This window comes from Narcine bancroftii, chromosome 3 (assembly GCF_036971445.1).
Source record: "Narcine bancroftii isolate sNarBan1 chromosome 3, sNarBan1.hap1, whole genome shotgun sequence".
Classification (NCBI taxonomy): Eukaryota; Metazoa; Chordata; class Chondrichthyes; order Torpediniformes; family Narcinidae; genus Narcine; species Narcine bancroftii.
In genome coordinates, this window is record NC_091471.1 from 317,201,749 (window position 1) to 317,221,721 (window position 19,973).

The following is a 19,973-nucleotide window of genomic DNA, read 5'->3' on the forward strand; positions in this document are numbered from 1 at the left end:
GAAAATGTGGGGAACTGTGTGGAACACTGCAGAACATAGAGGAACTAAAGGGAACATGGAGAATAGATTGGAAAAAGTGCGGAACCGTGGCGAACATTGCAAAACAGTGGGAAACGAAAGGGAGCAGTGGGAACGGATTGGAAAAAGTTGGGAACCGTGGGAAACACTGCAGAACAGAGGGGAACGAAAGGGAACAGGGGGATCAGATTGGAAAAAGTGGCGAACAGTGTGGAAAAATGCAGAAGAGTGAGGAAACAAAGGGAGCAGGGGGAACAGATTGGAAAAAGTGGGGAACTGTGTGGAAAAATGCAGAATAGTGGGGAACCAAAGGGAGCAGGAGGAACAGATTGGAAAAAGTCGGGAACCGTGGAGAACCCTGCAGAACAGAGGGGAACCAAAGGGAGCAGGGGTAACGGATTGGAAAATGTGGGGAACTGTATAGAAAACTGCAGAATAGATGGGAACCAACGGGAGCAGGGGGAACAGATTGGAAAAAGTGGAAACTGTGGGGAAAACTGCAGAACAGAGGGGAGCCCAAGGAGAACGGGGAACAGATTGGAAAAAGTGGGGAACGGTGTGTAAAATGCAGAAGAGTGGAGAAACAACGGGAGCAGGGTGAACGGATTGGAAAAAGTGGGGAACAGTGTGGAACACTGCAGAACAGAGGGGAATCAAAGGAAGCAGGGGGAACGGATTGGAAAAAGTGGGGAACCGTTCGGAACACTGAACAACAGAGGGGAACCAAAGGAGCACGGGGAAGAGATTGGAAAAATTGGGAAACCATGGAGGACAGTGCAGGACGGAGGGGAACCAAAGGGAGCAGGGGGAACAGATTGGAAAAAGTGGGGAACTGTGGGGAACACTGTAGAACAGAGAGGAACCAAAGAGAGCACGGCGAACAGATTGGAAAAAGTGTGGAACCGTTGGGAACACTGCAGGACAGAGGGGAACCAAAGGGAACAGGAGGTACAGGTTGGAAAAAGTGGGGAACCGTTGGCGAACACTGCAGAACAGTGGGGAACAAAAGGGAGCAGGGGGAACAGATTGCAAAAAGTGGGGAACAGTGTGGAACATTGCAGAAAAGAGGGGAAGCAAATGGAGCATGGGAACAGATTGGAAAAATCGGGGAACCATGTGGAAAAATGCAGAACAGTGGGAAACCAAAGGGAGCAGGGAGAACGGATTGGAAAATGTGGGGAACCGTGGGGAACACTGCAGAACAGAGCGGAACGAAATGGAGCACGGCGAGCATATCGGAAAGAAGTTGAGAAGTGTGGACCACTGTAGAACAGAGAGGAACCAAAGAGAGCACGGCGAACAGATTGGAAAAAGTGTGGAACCGTGGGGAACACTGCAGAACAGTGGGGAACCAAAGGGAGCAGCGGGAACGGATTGGAAAAAGTGGGGAACCGTGGGAAACACTGCAGAACAGAGGGGAACGAAATGGAGCACGGCGAGCATATCGGAAAGAAGTTGAGAAGTGGGGAACACTGTAGAACAGAGAGGAACCAAAGAGAGCACGGCGAACAGATTGGAAAAAGTGTGGAACCGTGGGGAACACTGCAGAACAGTGGGGAACACAAGGGAGCAGGGGGAACAGATTGCAAAAAGTGGGGAACAGTGTGGAATATTGCAGAAAAGAGGGGAAGCAAATGGAGCATGGGAACAGATTGGAAAAATCGGGGAACCATGTGGAAAAATGCAGAACAGTGGGAAACCAAAGGGAGCAGGGAGAACGGATTGGAAAATGTGGGGAACCGTGGGGAACACTGCAGGACAGAGGGGAACCATAGGGAACAGGAGGTACAGGTTGTAAAAAGTGGGGAACCGTTAGCGAACACTGCAGAACAGTGGGGAACCAAAGGGAGCAGGTGGAACAGATTGCAAAAGGTGGGGAACAGTGGGGAATATTGCAGAAAAGAGGGGAACCAAATGGAGTATGGGAACAGATTGGAAAAATTGGGTAACCGTGTGGAAAAATGCAGAACAGTGGGAAACAAAAGGGAGCAGGGAGAACGGATTGGAAAAAGTGGGGAACCGTTCGGATCACTGCACAACAGAGGGGAACCAAAGGAGCACGGGGAAGAGATTTTAAAAATTGGGAAAGCATGGAGGACAGTGCAGGACGGAGGGGAACCAAAGGGAGCAGGGGGAACAGATTGGATAAAGTGGGGAACTGTGGGGAACATTGTAGAACTGAGGGGAACCAAAGAGAGCACGGCGAACAGATTGGAAAAAGTGTGGAACCGTTGGGAACACTGCAGGACAGAGGGGAACCAAAGGGAACAGGAGGTACAGGTTGGAAAAAGTGGGGAACCGTTGGCGAACACTGCAGAACAGTGGGGAACAAAAGGGAGCAGGGGGAACAGATTGCAAAAAGTGGGGAACAGTGTGGAACATTGCAGAAAAGAGGGGAAGCAAATGGAGCATGGGAACAGATTGGAAAAATCGGGGAACCATGTGGAAAAATGCAGAACAGTGGGAAACCAAAGGGAGCAGGGAGAACGGATTGGAAAATGTGGGGAACCGTGGGGAACACTGCAGAACAGAGCGGAACGAAATGGAGCACGGCGAGCATATCGGAAAGAAGTTGAGAAGTGTGGAACACTGTAGAACAGAGAGGAACCAAAGAGAGCACGGCGAACAGATTGGAAAAAGTGTGGAACCGTGGGGAACACTGCAGAACAGTGGGGAACCAAAGGGAGCAGCGGGAACGGATTGGAAAAAGTGGGGAACCGTGGGAAACACTGCAGAACAGAGGGGAACGAAATGGAGCACGGCGAGCATATCGGAAAGAAGTTGAGAAGTGGGGAACACTGTAGAACAGAGAGGAACCAAAGAGAGCACGGCGAACAGATTGGAAAAAGTGTGGAACCGTGGGGAACACTGCAGAACAGTGGGGAACAAAAGGGAGCAGGGGGAACAGATTGCAAAAAGTGGGGAACAGTGTGGAATATTGCAGAAAAGAGGGGAAGCAAATGGAGCATGGGAACAGATTGGAAAAATCGGGGAACCATGTGGAAAAATGCAGAACAGTGGGAAACCAAAGGGAGCAGGGAGAACGGATTGGAAAATGTGGGGAACCGTGGGGAACACTGCAGGACAGAGGGGAACCATAGGGAACAGGAGGTACAGGTTGTAAAAAGTGGGGAACCGTTAGCGAACACTGCAGAACAGTGGGGAACCAAAGGGAGCAGGTGGAACAGATTGCAAAAGGTGGGGAACAGTGGGGAATATTGCAGAAAAGAGGGGAACCAAATGGAGTATGGGAACAGATTGGAAAAATTGGGTAACCGTGTGGAAAAATGCAGAACAGTGGGAAACAAAAGGGAGCAGGGAGAACGGATTGGAAAAAGTGGGGAACCGTTCGGATCACTGCACAACAGAGGGGAACCAAAGGAGCACGGGGAAGAGATTTTAAAAATTGGGAAAGCATGGAGGACAGTGCAGGACGGAGGGGAACCAAAGGGAGCAGGGGGAACAGATTGGATAAAGTGGGGAACTGTGGGGAACATTGTAGAACTGAGGGGAACCAAAGAGATCACGACGAACAGATTGGAAAAAGTGTGGAACCATGGGGAACACTGCAGGACAGAGGGGAACCAAAGGGAACAGGAGGTACAGGTTGTAAAAAGTGGGGAACCGTTAGCGAACACTGCAGAACAGTGGGGAACCAAAGGGAGCAGGGGGAACAGATTGCAAAAGTGGGGAACAGTGGGGAATATTGCAGAAAAGAGGGGAACCAAATGGAGCATGGGAACAGATTGGAAAAATTGGGGAAAAGTGTGGAAAAATGCAGAACAGTGGGAAACCAAAGGGAGCAGGGAGAACGGATTGGAAAATGCGGGGAACCGTGGAGAGCACTGCAGTATAGAGGGGAACTAAAGGGAGCAGGGGGAATGGATTGGAAAAGTGGGGAACTGTGGCGGAAAATGCAGGACAGAGGGGAACCAAAGGGAGCAGGGGGAATGGATTGGAATAAGTGGGTAACCGTGGGGAACACTGCAGGACAGAGGGGAACCAAAGGGAGCAGGGGGAACGGTTTGGAAAAAGTGGGTAACCGTGGGGAACACTGCAGAACACTGCAGAACCAAAGGGAGCAGGGGGAACAGGTTGGAAAAGTGGGGAACCTTGTTGAACACTGCAGAATAAAGAAGAACCAAACGGAGCAGGGGGAACAGATTGGAAAAAGTAGGGAATCGTGGGGAGTTCTGCAGAACAGTGGGGAACCAAAAGGAGCAGGGGGAATGGATTGGAAAAAGAGGGGAACCGTGGGGAACATTGGAGGACAGAGGGGAAACAAAGGGAGCAGGGCGAACTGATTGGAAAAAGTGGGGAAACGTGGGGAACACTGCAGGACAGAGGGGAAACAAAGGGAGCAGGGTGAACAGATTCGAAAAAGTGTGCACCTTAGGGAACAATGCAGAATAGAGGGGAACTAAACGGAGCATGGGGAACTGATTGGAAAAAGTGCAGAACCATGGCGAACACTGCAAAACAGTGGGGAACCAAAGGGAGCAGCGGGAACGGATTGGAAAAAGTGGGGAACCGTGGGAAACACTGCAGAACAGAGGGGAACGAAATGGAGCACGGCGAGCATATCGGAAAGAAGTTGAGAAGTGGGGAACACTGCAGGACAGAGGGGAACCAAAGGGAGCAGGGGGGAACGGATTGGATAAAGTGGGGAACTGTGAAGAACAATGCAGACAGAGAGGAACCAAAGCGATCACGGCGAACAAATTCGAAAATAGTGGAAAAGTGGGGAATACTGCAGAACAGTGGGGAACCAAAGGGATCGGGGGAAACAGATTGGAAAAAGTGGGGAACAGTGTGGAAAAATGTAGAAGAGTGAGGAAACAAAGGGAGCAGGGGGTATACATTGGAAAAATTGGGGAATCATGGGGAACACTGCAGGACAGAGGGGAACCAAGGGAGCAGGTGGAACGGATTGGAAAAAATGGGGAATCATGAAGGACAATGCAGGACAGAGGGGAAAGAAAGGGCACAGGGGGAACGGATTGGAAAAAGTGGGGAACTGTGGGGAACACTGCAGAACAGAGGGGAACCAATGGGAGCAGAGCGAACAGATTGGAAAAAAGTGGGAACTGTGGGGAAAACTGCAGAACAGAGGGGAACCAAAGGGATCAGGGGGGACGGATTGGAAAAAGGGGGGAACCGTGTAGAACACTGCAGGAAAGAGGGGAACCAAAGGGAGCTGTGGGAACGGATTGGAAAAAGTGGGTTACTGTATGGAAAACTGCAGAACGGAGGGGAACCAAAGGGAGCAGGGGGAACAGTTTCGAAAAAGTGGGGAAACATGGGGAACACTGCAGAACAGAGGGGAACCAAAAGATCAGGGAAAAGGGATTGGAAAAATTGGGAAACAATGGAGGACAGTGCAGGTCGGAGGGGAACCAAAAGGAGCATGGGAACAGATTGGAAAAAATGTGGAGAACCATGGGGAACACTGCAGAACAGAGAGGACCCAAAGTGAGCAGAGGGAAGAACTCGGAAAAGTGGGGAACCGTGGGGAACCAAAGGGAGCGGGGGAAACAGATTGGAAAAAGTGGGGAACAGTGTGGAACACTTCAGAACATAGGGGAACTAAAGGGAACATGGAGAATAGATTGGAAAAAGTGCGGAACCGTGGCGAACACTGCAAAACAGTGGGGAAAGAAAGGGAGCAGTGGGAATGGATTGGAAAAAGTTGGGAACCGTGGGAAACACTGCAGAACAGAGGGGAACGAAAGGGAGCAGGACGAACATATCGGAAAAAAGTTGAGAAGTGGCGAACACTGCAGAACAGTGGGGAACCAAAGGGAGCAGGGGGAACAGATTGCAAAAAGTGGGGAACAGTGGGGAATATTGCAGAAAAGAGGGGAAGCAAATGGAGCATGGGAACAGATTGGAAAAATCGGGGAACCGTGTGGAAAAATGCAGAACAGTGGAAAACCAAAGGGAGCAGGGAGAACGGATTGGAATATGTGGGGAACCGAGGGGAGCACTGCAGTACAGAGGGGAACTAAAGGGAGCAAGGGGAACGGATTGGAAAAGTGGGGAAATATGGGGGAAAATGCAGGACAGAGGGGAACCAAAGGGAGCAGGGGGAATGGATTGGAAAAAGTGGGTAACCGTGGGGAACACTGCAGGACAGAGGGGAACCAAAGGGAGCAGGGGGAACGGTTTGGAAAAAAAGGGTAACCGTGGGGAACACTGCAGAACACTGCGGAACCAAAGGGAGCAGGGGGAACAGCTCGGAAAAGTGGGGAACCGTGGGGAACATGCAGAATAAAGGAGAACCAAATGGAGCAGGTGGAACAGATTGGAAAAAGTGGGGAATCGTGGGGAGTTCTGCAGAACAGTGGGGAACCAAAAGGAGCAGGGGGAATGGATTGGAAAAAGTGGGGAACCGTGGAGAACATTGCAGGACAGAGGGGAAACAAAGGGAGCAGGGCGAACTGATTGGAAAAAGTGGGGAAACGTGGGGAACACTGCAGGACAGAGGGGAAACAAAGGGAGCAGGGTGAACAGATTCGAAAAAGTGTGCAACCTTGGGGAACACTGCAGAATAGAGGGGAACTAAACGGAGCAAAGGGAACAGATTGGAAAAAGTGCAGAACCATGGTGAACACTGCAAAACAGTGGGGAACCAAAGGGAGCGGGGGAAACAGATTGGAAAAAGTGGGGAACAGTGTGGAAAAATGCAGAAGAGTGAGGAAACAAAGGGAGCAGGGGGTACAGGTAGGAAAAAGTGGGGAATCGCGAAGGACAATGCAGGACAGAGGGGAAAGAAAGGGCACAGGGGGAACGGATTGGAAAAAGTGGGGAACTGTGGGGAACACTGCAGAACAGAGGGGAAACAATGGGAGCAGGGCGAACAGATTGGAAAAAGTGGGGAACGGTGTGGAAAACTGCAGAAGAGTGGAGAAACAACGGGAGCAGGGGGAACAGCTCGGAAAAGTGGGGAACCGTGGGGAACACTGCAGAATAAAGGAGAACCAAACGGAGCAGGGGGAACAGATTGGAAAAAGTGGGGAATCGTGGGGAGTTCTGCACAACATTGGGGAACCAAAAGGAGCAGGGGGAATGGATTGGAAAAAGTGGGTACCCGTGGAGAACACTGCAGGGCAGAGGGGAACCAAAGGGAGCAGGGGGAACAGATTGGAAAAAGTGGGGAATCGTGGAGAGTTCTGCAGAACAGTGGGGAACCAAAGGGAGCAGGGGGAATGGATTGGAAAAAGTGGGTAACCGTGGAGAACACTGCAGGGCAGAGGGGAACCAAAGGGAGCAGGGGGAACGGTTTGGAAAAAGTGGGTAACCGTGGGGAACACTGCAGAACACTGCGGAACCAAAGGGAGCAGGGGGAACGGTTTGGAAAAAGTGGGTAACCGTGGGGAACACTGCAGAACACTGCGGAACCAAAGGGAGCAGGGGGAACAGCTCGGAAAAGTGGGGAACCGTGGGGAACACTGCAGAATAAAGGTGAACCAAACGGAGCAGGGGGAACAGATTGGAAAAAGTGGGGAATCGTGGTGAGTTCTGCAGAACAGTGGGGAACCAAAAGGAGCAGGGGGAATGGATTGGAAAAAGTGGGGAAACGTGGGGAACACTGCAGGACAGAGGGGAAACAAAGGGAGCAGGGTGAACAGATTCGAAAAAGTGTGCAACCTTGGGGAACACTGCAGAATAGAGGGGAACTAAACGGAGCAAAGGGAACAGATTGGAAAAAGTGCAGAACCATGGCGAACACTGCACAACAGTGGGGAACCAAAGGGAGCAGCGGGAACGGATTGGAAAAAGTGGGGAACCGTGGGAAACACTGCAGAACAGAGGGGAACGAAATGGAGCACGGCGAGCATCTCGGAAAGAAGTTGAGAAGTGGGGAACACTGCAGGACAGAGGGGAACCAAAGGGAGCAGGGGGAACAGATTGGATAAAGTGGGGAACTGTGAAGAACACTGCAGAAAGAGAGGAACCAAAGCGATCACGGCGAACAAATTTGAAAATAGTGGAAAAGTGGGGAATACTGCAGAACAGTGGGGAACCAAAGGGAGCGGGGGGTATACATCGGAAAAATTGCGGAACCGTGGGGAACACTGCAGAACAGAGGGGAACCAATGGAGCAGGTGGAACGGATTGGAAAAATTGGGGAATTGCGAAGGACAATACAGGACAGAGGGGAAAGAAAGGGCACAGGGGGAACGGATTGGAAAAAGTGGGGAACTGTGTGGAACACTGCAGAACCGAGGGGAAACAATGGGAGCAGGGCGAACAGATTGGAAAAAGTGGGGAACGGTGTGGAAAAATGCAGAAGAGTGGAGAAACAACGGGAGCAGGGTGAACGGATTGGAAAAAGTGGGGAAGTGTTTGGAACACTGCAGAACAGAGCGGAAACAAAGGAAGCAGGGGGAACGGATTGGAAAAAGTGGGGAATCGTTAGGAACACAGCACTACAGAGGGTAACCAAAGGAGCACGGGTAAGAGATTGGAAAAATTGGGAAACAATGGAGGACAGTGCAGGACGGAGGGGAACCAAAGGGAGAAGGGGGAACAGATTGGAAAACGTGGGGAACAGTGGGGAACACTGTAGAAAAGAGGGGAACGAAAGAGAGCACGGCGAACAGATTGGAAAAAGTGTGGAGCCGTGGGGAACACTGCAGGACAGAGGGGAACCAAAGGGAGCAGGGAGAACAGATTGGAAAAGTGGGGAAATATGGGGAAAAATGCAGGACAGCGGGGAACCAAAGGGAGCAGGGGGAATGGATTGGAAAAAGTGGGTACCCGTGGAGAACACTGCAGGGCAGAGGGGAACCAAAGGGAGCAGGGGGAACGGTTTGGAAAAAGTGGGTAACCGTGGGGAACACTGCAGAACACTGCGGAACCAAAGGGAGCAGGGGGAACAGCTCGGAAAAGTGGGGAACCGTGGGGAACACTGCAGAATAAAGGAGAACCAAACGAAGCAGGGTGAACAGATTGGAAAAAGTGGGGAATCGTGGGGAGTTCTGCAGAACATTGGGGAACCAAAAGGAGCAGGGGGAATGGATTGGAATAAGTGGGTACCCGTGGAGAACACTGCAGGGCAGAGGGGAACCAAAGGGAGCAGGGGGAACAGATTGGAAAAAGTGGGGAATCGTGGAGAGTTCTGCAGAACAGTGGGGAACCAAAGGGAGCAGGGGGAATGGATTGGAAAAAGTGGGTAACCGTGGAGAACACTGCAGGGCAGAGGGGAACCAAAGGGAGCAGGGGGAACGGTTTGGAAAAAGTGGGTAACCGTGGGGAACACTGCAGAACACTGCGGAACCAAAGGGAGCAGGGGGAACGGTTTGGAAAAAGTGGGTAACCGTGGGGAACACTGCAGAAAACTGCGGAACCAAAGGGAGCAGGGGGAACAGATTGGAAAAAGTGGGGAATCGTGGAGAGTTCTGCAGAACAGTGGGGAACCAAAGGGAGCAGGGGGAATGGATTGGAAAAAGTGGGTAACCGTGGAGAACACTGCAGGGCAGAGGGGAACCAAAGGGAGCAGGGGGAACAGATTGGAAAAAGTGGGGAATCGTGGAGAGTTCTGCAGAACAGTGGGGAACCAAAGGGAGCAGGGGGAATGGATTGGAAAAAGTGGGTAACCGTGGAGAACACTGCAGGGCAGAGGGGAACCAAAGGGAGCAGGGGGAACGGTTTGGAAAAAGTGGGTAACCGTGGGGAACACTGCAGAACACTGCGGAACCAAAGGGAGCAGGGGGAACGGTTTGGAAAAAGTGGGTAACCGTGGGGAACACTGCAGAACACTGCGGAACCAAAGGGAGCAGGGGGAACAGCTCGGAAAAGTGGGGAACCGTGGGGAACACTGCAGAATAAAGGTGAACCAAACGGAGCAGGGGGAACAGATTGGAAAAAGTGGGGAATCGTGGTGAGTTCTGCAGAACAGTGGGGAACCAAAAGGAGCAGGGGGAATGGATTGGAAAAAGTGGGGAAACGTGGGGAACACTGCAGGACAGAGGGGAAACAAAGGGAGCAGGGTGAACAGATTCGAAAAAGTGTGCAACCTTGGGGAACACTGCAGAATAGAGGGGAACTAAACGGAGCAAAGGGAACAGATTGGAAAAAGTGCAGAACCATGGCGAACACTGCACAACAGTGGGGAACCAAAGGGAGCAGCGGGAACGGATTGGAAAAAGTGGGGAACCGTGGGAAACACTGCAGAACAGAGGGGAACGAAATGGAGCACGGCGAGCATCTCGGAAAGAAGTTGAGAAGTGGGGAACACTGCAGGACAGAGGGGAACCAAAGGGAGCAGGGGGAACAGATTGGATAAAGTGGGGAACTGTGAAGAACACTGCAGAAAGAGAGGAACCAAAGCGATCACGGCGAACAAATTTGAAAATAGTGGAAAAGTGGGGAATACTGCAGAACAGTGGGGAACCAAAGGGAGCGGGGGGTATACATCGGAAAAATTGCGGAACCGTGGGGAACACTGCAGAACAGAGGGGAACCAATGGAGCAGGTGGAACGGATTGGAAAAATTGGGGAATTGCGAAGGACAATACAGGACAGAGGGGAAAGAAAGGGCACAGGGGGAACGGATTGGAAAAAGTGGGGAACTGTGTGGAACACTGCAGAACCGAGGGGAAACAATGGGAGCAGGGCGAACAGATTGGAAAAAGTGGGGAACGGTGTGGAAAAATGCAGAAGAGTGGAGAAACAACGGGAGCAGGGTGAACGGATTGGAAAAAGTGGGGAAGTGTTTGGAACACTGCAGAACAGAGCGGAAACAAAGGAAGCAGGGGGAACGGATTGGAAAAAGTGGGGAATCGTTAGGAACACAGCACTACAGAGGGTAACCAAAGGAGCACGGGTAAGAGATTGGAAAAATTGGGAAACAATGGAGGACAGTGCAGGACGGAGGGGAACCAAAGGGAGAAGGGGGAACAGATTGGAAAACGTGGGGAACAGTGGGGAACACTGTAGAAAAGAGGGGAACGAAAGAGAGCACGGCGAACAGATTGGAAAAAGTGTGGAGCCGTGGGGAACACTGCAGGACAGAGGGGAACCAAAGGGAGCAGGGAGAACAGATTGGAAAAGTGGGGAAATATGGGGAAAAATGCAGGACAGCGGGGAACCAAAGGGAGCAGGGGGAATGGATTGGAAAAAGTGGGTACCCGTGGAGAACACTGCAGGGCAGAGGGGAACCAAAGGGAGCAGGGGGAACGGTTTGGAAAAAGTGGGTAACCGTGGGGAACACTGCAGAACACTGCGGAACCAAAGGGAGCAGGGGGAACAGCTCGGAAAAGTGGGGAACCGTGGGGAACACTGCAGAATAAAGGAGAACCAAACGAAGCAGGGTGAACAGATTGGAAAAAGTGGGGAATCGTGGGGAGTTCTGCAGAACATTGGGGAACCAAAAGGAGCAGGGGGAATGGATTGGAATAAGTGGGTACCCGTGGAGAACACTGCAGGGCAGAGGGGAACCAAAGGGAGCAGGGGGAACAGATTGGAAAAAGTGGGGAATCGTGGAGAGTTCTGCAGAACAGTGGGGAACCAAAGGGAGCAGGGGGAATGGATTGCAAAAAGTGGGTAACCGTGGAGAACACTGCAGGGCAGAGGGGAACCAAAGGGAGCAGGGGGAACGGTTTGGAAAAAGTGGGTAACCGTGGGGAACACTGCAGAACACTGCGGAACCAAAGGGAGCAGGGGGAACGGTTTGGAAAAAGTGGGTAACCGTGGGGAACACTGCAGAAAACTGCGGAACCAAAGGGAGCAGGGGTAACAGCTCGGAAAAGTGGGGAACCGTGGGGAACACTGCAGAATAAAGGTGAAACAAACGGAGCAGGGGGAACAGATTGGAAAAAGTGGGGAATCGTGGAGAGTTCTGCAGAACAGTGGGGAACCAAAAGGAGCAGGGGGAATGGATTGGAAAAAGTGGGGAAACGTGGGGAACACTGCAGGACAGAGGGGAAACAAAGGGAGCAGGGTGAACAGATTCGAAAAAGTGTGCAACCTTGGGGAACACTGCAGAATAGAGGGGAACTAAACGGAGCAAAGGGAACAGATTGGAAAAAGTGCAGAACCATGGCGAACACTGCAAAACAGTGGGGAACCAAAGGGAGCAGCGGGAACGGATTGGAAAAAGTGGGGAACCGTGGGAAACACTGCAGAACAGAGGGGAACGAAATGGAGCACGGCGAGCATATCGGAAAGAATTTGAGAAGTGGGGAACACTGCAGGACAGAGGGGAACCAAAGGGAGCAGGGGGAAAGGATTGGATAACGTGGGAAACTGTGAAGAACATTGCAGAAAGAGAGGAACCAAAGCGATCACGGCGAACAAATTTGAAAATAGTGGAAAAGTGGGGAATACTGCAGAACAGTGGGGAACCAAAGGGAGCGGGGGGTATACATTGGAAAAATTGCGGAACCGTGGGGAACACTGCAGAACAGAGGGGAACCAACGGAGCAGGTGGAACGGATTGGAAAAAGTGGGGAATTGCGAAGGACAATGCAGGACAGAGGGGAAAGAAAGGGCACAGGGGGAACGGATTGGAAAAAGTGGGGAACTGTGTGGAACACTGCAGAACCGAGGGGAAACAATGAGAGCAGGGCGAACAGATTGGAAAAAGTGGGGAACGGTGTGGAAAAATGCAGAAGAGTGGAGAAACAACGGGAGCAGGGTGAACGGATTGGAAAAAGTGGGGAAGTGTTTGGAACACTGCAGAACAGAGCGGAAACAAAGGAAGCAGGGGGAACGGATTGGAAAAAGTGGGGAACCGTTAGGAACACAGCACTACAGAGGGGAACCAAAGGAGCACGGGGAAGAGATTGGAAAAATTGGGAAACAATGGAGGACAGTGCAGGACGGAGGGGAACCAAAGGGAGCAGGGGGAACAGATTGGAAAAAGTGGGGAACTGTGGGGAACACTGTTGAACAGAGGGGAACCAAAGAGAGCACGGCGAACAGATTGGAAAAAGTGTGGAGGCGTGGGGAACACTGCAGGACAGAGGGGAACCAAAGGGAGCAGGGAGAACAGATTGGAAAAATTGGGGAATCCTGGGAAACACTGCAGAAAAGAGGGGAACCAAAGGGAGCAGGGGGAACAGATTGGAAAAAATGTGGAGAACAGTGGGGAAACAGCAGAACAGAGGGGAACCAAAGGGAGCAGGGGAAAAAGATTGGAAAAAGTGGGGAACAGTGTGGAAAATGCAGAAGAGTGAGGAAACAAAGGGAGCAGGGGGTATACATTGGAAAAAGTGGGGAACTGTGGGGAACACTGTAGAACGGAGGGGAACCAAAGAGAGCACGGCGAACAGATTGTAAAAAGTGTGGAGCCATGGCGAACACTGCAGGACAGAGGGGAACCAAAGGGAGCAGGGAGAACAGATTGGAAAAAGTTGGGAATCTTGGGGAACACTGCAGAAAAGAGGGGAACCAAAGGGATCAGGGGGAACAGATTGGAAAAATTTGGAGAACCGTGGGGAAACTGCAGAACAGAGGGGAACCAAAGGCGCAGGGTTAACAGATTGGAAAAAATTGGGGAACTGTCTGGAACACAGCAGAACAGAGGGGAAAAAAAGGGAGCATGGGAACAAATTGGAAAAAATGTGGAGAACCATGGAGAACACTGCAGAACAGAGAGGACCCAAAGGGAGCAGAGGGAAGAACTCGGAAAAGTGGGGAACCGTGGGGAACACTGCAGAATAGAGGGGAACCAAGAGAGCAGGGGGAACGGATTGGAAAAAGTGGGGAACTGTGAAGAACACTGCAGACAGAGAGGAACCAAAGCGAGCACGGCGAACAAATTGGAAAATAGTGGAGAAGTGGGGAACACTGCAGAACAGTGGGGAACCAAAGGGAGCGGGGGAAACAGATTGGAAAAAGTGGGGAAGTGTGGAAAATGCAGAAGAGTGAGGAAACAAAGGGAGCAGGGGGAACAGATTGGAAAAAGTGGGAAACGGTGTGGAAAATGCAGAAGAGTGAGGAAAAAAAAGGGAGCAGGGGGAACAGATTGGAAAAAAAGTGGGGAACCGTGGAGAACACTGCAGAACAGAGGGGGAAAAAAGGGAGAAGGGGAACAGATTGGAAAAAATGTGAAGAACCGTGGGGAACACTGCAGAACAGAGGGGAACCAAAGGAGCAAGGGCAACTGATTAGAAAAAGAGGGGAACCATGGGGAACACTGCAGAACAGAGGGGAACCGAATGGAGTACGGGGTACAGATTGGAAAAATTTGGGGATTATGTGGAAATGTACAGAACAGTGGGGAACCAAAGGGAGCAGGGGGAACGGAGTGGAAAAAATGGGGAACCGTGGGGAACACTGCAGAACAGAGGGGAACCAAACGGAGCAGGGGGAACGGATTGGATAAAGTGGGGAACTGTGAAGAACACTGCAGACAGAGGAACCAAAGCGATCATGGCGAACAAATTGGAAAATAGAGAAGTGGGGAATACTGCAGAACAGTGGGGAACCAAAGGGAGCGGGGAAAACAGAGTGGAAAAAGTGGGGAACAGTGTGGAAAAATGCAGAAGAGTGAGGAAACAAAGGGAGCACGGCGAACAGATTGGAAAAAATGTGGAACCGTGGGGAACACTGCAGGACAGAGGGGAACCAAAGGGAACAGGAGGTACAGGTTGGAAAAAGTGGGGAACCGTTGGCGAACACTGCAGAACAGTGGGGAACCAAAGGGAGCAGGGGGAACAGATTGCAAAAAGTGGTGAACAGTGGGGAATATTGCAGAAAAGAGGGGAAGCAAATGGAGCATGGGAACAGATTGGAAAAATCAGGGAACCGTGTGGAAAAATGCAGAACAGTGGGAAACAAAGGGAGCAGGGAGAACGGATTGGAAAATGTGGGGAACCGTGGGGAGCACTGCAGTACAGAGGGGAACTAAAGGGAGCAGGGGGAATGGATTGGAAAAAGTGGGTAACCGTGGGAAACACTGCAGGACAGAGGGGAACCAAAGGGAGCAGGGGGAATGGATTGGAAAAAGTGGGTAACCGTGGGAAACACTGCAGGACAGAGGGGAACCAAAGGGAGCAGGGGAAACGGTTTGGAAAAAGTGGGTAATCGTGGGGAAAACTGCAGAACACTGCGGAACCAAAGGGAGCAGGGGGAACAGCTCGGAAAAGTGGGGAACCGTGGGGAACACTGCAGAATAAAGGAGAACCAAACGGAGCAGGGGGAACAGATTGGAAAAAGTGGGGAATCGTGGGGAGTTCTGCAGAACAGTGGGGAACCAAAAGGAGTAGGGGGAATGGATTGGAAAAAGTGGGGAAACGTGGAGAACATTGCAGGACAGAGGGGAAACAAAGGGAGCAGGGGGAACGGATTGGATAAAGTGGGGAACTATGAAGAACACTGCAGACAGAGAGGAACCAAAGCGATCATGGCGAACAAATTGGAAAATAGTGGAGAAGTGGGGACTACTGCAGAACAGTGGGGAACCAAAGGGAGCGGGGAAAACAGAGTGGAAAAAGTGGGGAACAGTGTGGAAAAATGAAGAAGAGTGAGGAAACAAAGGGAGCAGGGGGTATACATTGGAAAAATTGGGGAACCATGGGGAACACTGCAGAACAGAGGGGAACCAAGGGAGCAGGTGGAACGGATTGGAAAAAGTGGGGAACTGTGTGGAAAAATGCAGAAGAGTGGGGAACAAAGGGAGCAGGGAGAACGGATTGGAAAAAGTCGGGGACCGTGGAGAACACTGCAGAACAGAAGGGAAACAAAGGGAGCAGGGGTAACGGATTGGAAAATGTGGGGAACTGTATAGAAAACTGCAGAATAGAAGGGAACCAATGGGAGCAGGGGGAAAGGATTGGATAAAGTGGGGAACTGTGAAGAACACTGCAGAAAGAGAGGAACCAAAGCGATCACGGCGAACAAATTCGAAAATAGTGGAAAAGTGGGGAATACTGCAGAACGGTGGGGAACCAAAGAGAGCGGGGGAAACAGATTGGAAAAAGTGGGGAACCGTGGAGAACATTGCAGGACAGAGGGGAAACAAAGGGAGCAGGGGGAACGGATTGGATAAAGTGGGGAACTGTGAAGAACACTGCAGACAGAGAGGAAACAAAGCGATCATGGCGAACAAATTGGAAAATAGTGGAGAATTGGGGAATACTGCAGAACGGTGGGGAACCAAAGAGAGCGGGGGAAACAGATTGGAAAAAGTGGGGAACCGTGGAGAACATTGCAGGACAGAGGGGAAACAAAGGGAGCAGGGGGAACGGATTGGATAAAGTGGGGAACTGTGAAGAACACTGCAGACAGAGAGGAACCAAAGCGATCATGGCGAACAAATTGGAAAATAGTGGAGAAGTGGGGAATACTGCAGAACAGTGGGGAACCAAAGGGAGCAGGTGGAACGGATTGTAAAAAGTGGGGAACTGTGTGGAAAAATGCAGAAGAGTGGGGAACAAAGGGAGCAGGGAGAACGGATTGGAAAAAGTCGGGGACCGTGGAGAACACTGCAGAACAGAAGGGAAACAAAGGGAGCAGGGGTAACGGATTGGAAAATGTGGGGAACTGTATAGAAAACTGCAGAATAGAGGGGAACCAATGGGAGCAGGGGGAAAGGATTGGATAAAGTGGGGAACTGTGAAGAACACTGCAGAAAGAGAGGAACCAAAGCGATCACGGCGAACAAATTCGAAAATAGTGGAAAAGTGGGGAATACTGCAGAACGGTGGGGAACCAAAGAGAGCGGGGGAAACAGATTGGAAAAAGTGGGGAACAGTGTGGAAAAATGCAGAAGAGTGAGGAAACAAAGGGAGCAGGGGGAACAGATTGGAAAAAGTGGGGAACGGTGTGGAAAATGCAGAAGAGTGAGGAAAAAAAAAGGGAGCAGGGGATACAGATTGGAAAAAGTGGGCAACGGTGTGGAAAATGCAGAAGTGAGTGGAACCAAAGGAGCAGGGGGAAACAGATTGGAAAAAGTGGGGAACAGTGTGGAAAAATGCAGAAGAGTGAGGAAACAAAGGGAGCAGGGGGAACAGATTGGAAAAAGTGGGGAACGGTGTGGAAAATGCAGAAGAGTGAGGAAACAAAGGGAGCAGGGGGTATACATTGGAAAAATTGGGGAACCATGGGGAACACTGCAGAACAGAGGGGAACCAAGGGAGCAGGTGGAATGGATTGGAAAAAGTGGGGAACTGTGTGGAAAAATGCAGAAGAGTGGGGAACAAAGGGAGCAGGGTGAACGGATTCGAAAAAGTGTGCAACCTTGGGGAACACTGCAGAATAGAGGGGAACTAAACGGAGCAAAGGGAACAGATTGGAAAAAGTGCAGAACCATGGCGAACACTGCACAACAGTGGGGAACCAAAGGGAGCAGCGGGAACGGATTGGAAAAAGTGGGGAACCGTGGGAAACACTGCAGAACAGAGGGGAACGAAATGGAGCACGGCGAGCATCTCGGAAAGAAGTTGAGAAGTGGGGAACACTGCAGGACAGAGGGGAACCAAAGGGAGCAGGGGGAACGGATTGGATAAAGTGGGGAACTGTGAAGAACACTGCAGAAAGAGAGGAACCAAAGCGATCACGGCGAACAAATTTGAAAATAGTGGAAAAGTGGGGAATACTGCAGAACAGTGGGGAACCAAAGGGAGCGGGGGGTATACATCGGAAAAATTGCGGAACCGTGGGGAACACTGCAGAACAGAGGGGAACCAATGGAGCAGGTGGAACGGATTGGAAAAAGTGGGGAATTGCGAAGGACAGTACAGGACAGAGGGGAAAGAAAGGGCACAGGGGGAACGGATTGGAAAAAGTGGGGAACTGTGTGGAACACTGCAGAACCGAGGGGAAACAATGGGAGCAGGGCGAACAGATTGGAAAAAGTGGGGAACGGTGTGGAAAAATGCAGAAGAGTGGAGAAACAACGGGAGCAGGGTGAACGGATTGGAAAAAGTGGGGAAGTGTTTGGAACACTGCAGAACAGAGCGGAAACAAAGGAAGCAGGGGGAACGGATTGGAAAAAGTGGGGAATCGTTAGGAACACAGCACTACAGAGGGTAACCAAAGGAGCACGGGTAAGAGATTGGAAAAATTGGGAAACAATGGAGGACAGTGCAGGACGGAGGGGAACCAAAGGGAGAAGGGGGAACAGATTGGAAAACGTGGGGAACAGTGGGGAACACTGTAGAAAAGAGGGGAACGAAAGAGAGCACGGCGAACAGATTGGAAAAAGTGTGGAGCCGTGGGGAACACTGCAGGACAGAGGGGAACCAAAGGGAGCAGGGGGAATGGATTGGAAAAAGTGGGTACCCGTGGAGAACACTGCAGGGCAGAGGGGAACCAAAGGGAGCAGGGGGAACGGTTTGGAAAAAGTGGGTAACCGTGGGGAACACTGCAGAACACTGCGGAACCAAAGGGAGCAGGGGGAACAGCTCGGAAAAGTGGGGAACCGTGGGGAACACTGCAGAATAAAGGAGAACCAAACGAAGCAGGGTGAACAGATTGGAAAAAGTGGGGAATCGTGGGGAGTTCTGCAGAACATTGGGGAACCAAAAGGAGCAGGGGGAATGGATTGGAATAAGTGGGTACCCGTGGAGAACACTGCAGGGCAGAGGGGAACCAAAGGGAGCAGGGGGAACAGATTGGAAAAAGTGGGGAATCGTGGAGAGTTCTGCAGAACAGTGGGGAACCAAAGGGAGCAGGGGGAATGGATTGGAAAAAGTGGGTAACCGTGGAGAACACTGCAGGGCAGAGGGGAACCAAAGGGAGCAGGGGGAACGGTTTGGAAAAAGTGGGTAACCGTGGGGAACACTGCAGAACACTGCGGAACCAAAGGGAGCAGGGGGATCGGTTTGGAAAAAGTGGGTAACCGTGGGGAACACTGCAGAACACTGCGGAACCAAAGGGAGCGGGGGGAACAGCTCGGAAAAGTGGGGAACCGTGGGGAACACTGCAGAATAAAGGTGAAACAAACGGAGCAGGGGGAACAGATTGGAAAAAGTGGGGAATCGTGGAGATTTCTGCAGAACAGTGGGGAACCAAAAGGAGCAGGGGGAATGGATTGGAAAAAGTGGGGAAACGTGGGGAACACTGCAGGACAGAGGGGAAACAAAGGGAGCAGGGTGAACAGATTCGAAAAAGTGTGCAACCTTGGGGAACACTGCAGAATAGAGGGGAACTAAACGGAGCAAAGGGAACAGATTGGAAAAAGTGCAGAACCATGGCGAACACTGCAAAACAGTGGGGAACCAAAGGGAGCAGCGGGAACGGATTGGAAAAAGTGGGGAACCGTGGGAAACACTGCAGAACAGAGGGGAACGAAATGGAGCACGGCGAGCATATCGGAAAGAATTTGAGAAGTGGGGAACACTGCAGGACAGAGGGGAACCAAAGGGAGCAGGGGGAAAGGATTGGATAACGTGGGAAACTGTGAAGAACATTGCAGAAAGAGAGGAACCAAAGCGATCACGGCGAACAAATTTGAAAATAGTGGAAAAGTGGGGAATACTGCAGAACAGTGGGGAACCAAAGGGAGCGGGGGGTATACATTGGAAAAATTGCGGAACCGTGGGGAACACTGCAGAACAGAGGGGAACCAACGGAGCAGGTGGAACGGATTGGAAAAAGTGGGGAATTGCGAAGGACAATGCAGGACAGAGGGGAAAGAAAGGGCACAGGGGGAACGGATTGGAAAAAGTGGGGAACTGTGTGGAACACTGCAGAACCGAGGGGAAACAATGGGAGCAGGGCGAACAGATTGGAAAAAGTGGGGATCGGTGTGGAAAAATGCAGAAGAGTGGAGAAACAACGGGAGCAGGGTGAACGGATTGGAAAAAGTGGGGAAGTGTTTGGAACACTGCAGAACAGAGCGGAAACAAAGGAAGCAGGGCGAACGGATTGGAAAAAGTGGGGAACCGTTAGGAACACAGCACTACAGAGGGGAACCAAAGGAGCACGGGGAAGAGATTGGAAAAATTGGGAAACAATGGAGGACAGTGCAGGACGGAGGGGAACCAAAGGGAGCAGGGGGA